Source organism: Blastomyces gilchristii (genome assembly GCF_000003855.2).
Source record: "Blastomyces gilchristii SLH14081 genomic scaffold supercont1.2, whole genome shotgun sequence".
NCBI lineage: Eukaryota > Fungi > Ascomycota > Eurotiomycetes > Onygenales > Ajellomycetaceae > Blastomyces > Blastomyces gilchristii.
The window spans coordinates 604,065-607,760 of record NW_003101681.1 but is presented as its reverse complement, the minus strand read 5'-3'; positions in this window follow the sequence as shown (position 1 = coordinate 607,760).

The following is a 3,696-nucleotide window of genomic DNA, read 5'->3' as shown; positions in this document are numbered from 1 at the left end:
TTTTCATCAATTAACTCTGAAAATGAACTGGATTGAAATAGATTTCTTGATTGAAATGAAAATAATTCTTCAAAGAAAATGCCTTCTCAACTGTACAGACTATACTCTCTGATTAAAAATTAATTTCCTTCTTTAAATATTGAAAAAGTTGATTATGAGAAGTTATCTCTCTGAAGAGAAAAGCTTGAATCTCTTATAGACTTATAAATAAGTGAACTATCAAAAGAGAAAGAATATAAACAGTATTTAAAGAGAATTTCTACAATTAATATAAAAGACTCTATTCTGATTTATTCAGATGACTCAAAAAATGAGAATTTGAATAGATTAGATGCAGGCATTGCTTATACTGAAGATAATATCAATTTTATCTCAGATTTCTGAAATCTAGACTGTGAATTTGAAGTCTTTGATACTGAACTATTTACAATAGTGAAAGCTTTCAAACTCATTGAAATAAAATCTCATAAAAGAGGAAATAGTTTGAAAGAGATATGAATATTCTCTGATAGTCAAGCTGTGTTAAAAAGACTTAGAAATAGTCAGATTTATAATAATCAAATGAATCTTGAACTGATATTAAACTCTGTTTCAAAAATTCAAAAGAGAAGAATATTAAAGCTGATAATTCATCTGCACTGAGTTCCTGTTTATATAAATATTCATGACAATGAATTGGCTGATTCAGCTGCAAAAAAGAGTGCAGAATTAAGCAGATCTATTCAAAAAATTGTGTTCTAATCTTTTATAAAGAGAAAAATAAAAGAATCTTGTTTAGATAAGTGAAATGAAAGCTGACAGAAATAAAAGAACAGTATACATTATTCAAGATTTGAAATAAAAGTCAAGTGGAAATCTTGTTCAATTAAATATAAAAAGAAAATATTCTCATCTATAATACAGCTGAAACTAGAACATGACTATTTCAAATCTTATATACAAAGATTTAATGATGGATTTAACTCAATAGAATGCTCATTCTGTAATATAAATGAGAATTCTGAGTATATTGTAATGCACTGTGCATTATATAATAGTCTCAGAGTCAGATTGAAAGAGAAGTATAATCTAAATCAATTAAATATGAGATTCTTATTCTCAACTGAGACAGGAATTAAATACTTAATAGACTTTCTATCAGAAACTCAAGCAGCTATAAGAAAATGGCTAAATTCAGAATTATCTGAATATGAATAGGAGGAAATCAATCAGATATAGTCTGTTAAAACAGCTATATACTATCTTTTAATAATTTGTTTTGTTACAGTCTCTCTTTACTTTATCTTTTTCTTTCAATTCCTTTCTATCTATCTATTTAATGTGTCTATCTTTAAGACTGTGTTCTCTTTTCCTTTGTCATGATATTTTCAAATGATTTCAAAGTATCAGAAGATGTTAAAACACTGTAATTTGTAAACAGTTTTTGTATTCTGAGCTGGAATTTTCTGATTTTGCATATCTGAAATTGATGAATGTATAATAGTTAACTTTACAGATAGGAAAAACCCTGGGAACTAAAAGTTCTCAGGTAGATGTCATAGTCTCTGACTGCATACATCTATAATTGAAGAATAATAATAATAATATAAGAATTATCTTTCAAAACTCATCAGATTCAGATTCGGAGAAAGAGAATATATCACTTTACAAATATATTAATAAAAATAACTGAGAATGATTTAAGCTTATACAAGATGAATTAGAGTCAGCTATCTTCTCAAGTTCAGTTAAAACTGCTGCAGAGCCTGATTCAATCAATCACTTAATCATTTAAAATACATACTTCTACTTAAAGAATGAATATTTTGAGCTCTTTTTCAATCTCTTAAAAAATGAATATCATTCTCAATGCTGAAGAGAAGCCACTGAAGTGATCCTTGTAAAATCTAATAGAAAAACTTTAATTTCTAAGTTATATAGAGTAATATCTCTATTGAACTATCTAGAAAAGGTTTTAGAAAAGATAATAGCTACTTAACTATCTTTTATAAGCTCTATTAATAATTCTCTTCTATTCAGTGAATAAATAGAAGATAGAAAACAATACTCTGCAATTGACACTGTTCTCTCAGTTATTCATAACATTTAAATAGTAAAGTATGAAGATCTGATCTCAACTTCAGTTTTTATTGATATAAAAGAAGCATTTGATCATGTTTCAAAGTCAAAGTTAATTCAGACTTTGAAGATATTAAAACTGTCACTTTCTCTAATAAAATAAGTTAACTGTTTTATATCTAAAAGAATTATGTAACTATTCTTTGATGAAATGAAATAAGACAAGACTGAGATAAAAATAGAAGTATTGTAAGAACTTTCAATCTCACTCATTTTATTTGCAATATACACTGCATATCTATTCAAGAATAGAGATATGAAAATAGTGTAATCTTCAAGTTATGTGAATGATATTAATGTAGTCTCCAGCTCAAAAACAATCAGAGAGAATTTAAAAGTGATTAAAAAAGCAGTAAAGAAAATCTTTGTTAGAGCAGATATTAATCAAATTTAATTTAATATGAATAAAACTGAGTTAATTCATTTCTTTCTTAGATTAAATGAGAAAAACTATGTCTAACTCTTTTAAATAGAGAGATTCAACTCAGTTTAAATGTCAAATGATTAGAAGTATGATTGAACTCCAAGCTGAATTTTAAATATCACATTCAATAAAGAACTATGAAGACAGAAAGACTATTGAATAACATAATTAGACTATCAAATACAGAGAGAGATCTATTCTTTCAGGCTATGAGACAGTTATATATAGCCTGTATTATCTCAGTAGCTGATTATGAAGTTCAAGTTTGATGAAATAATCAAGGAAATTTCACTGAACTTTTTCAAAGTCTGTAAAACAGAGCTTTGAGAAGAATTGTGAAAGTATTCAAATCATCTTCTATTAAAGCAATGAAGATTAAAGCTTCAATTTCATCTTCTACTATTAGATTTAAAAAGACCTGTATGAACTATGCTCTGAGAGTTATAAAGATGAGCTTAAATCATATAATCAGAGAAAGAGTGTCTTCATCATTTTCATCAATTAACTCTGAAAATGAACTAGATTGAAATAGATTTCTTAATTGAAATGAAAATAACTCTTCAAAGAAAATGTCTTCTCAACTATACAGACTATACTCACTGATTAAAGATCAATTTTCTTCTTTAAATATTGAAAAAGTTGATTATGAGAAGATATCTCTCTGAAGAGAAAAGCTTGATTCTTTTATAAACTTATAAATAAGTGAACTATCTAAAGAGAAAGAATAAGAACAGCATTTGAAGAGAATTTCTACAATCAATATAGAAGACTCTATTCTGATTTATTCAGATGACTTAAAAATGAGAATTTGAATAGATTAGATGCAGACATTGCCTATACTAAAGATAAGATTAATTTTATCTCAGATTTCTGATATCTAGACAGTGAATCTGAAGTCTTTGATGCTGAACTATTTGTAATAGTGAAAGCTTTCAAACTCATTGAAATAAAATCTTATAAAAGAGAAAATAGTTTGAAAGAGATATGAATATTCTCTGACAGTCAAGCTGCTTTAAAAAGACTTAGAAATAGTCAGATTCATAATGATTAAATGAATCTTAAACTGATTTTAAACTCTGTTTTGAAAATTCAAAAGAGAAGAATATTAAAGCTGATAATTCATCTACACTGAGTTCCTACTTTTATGAATATTC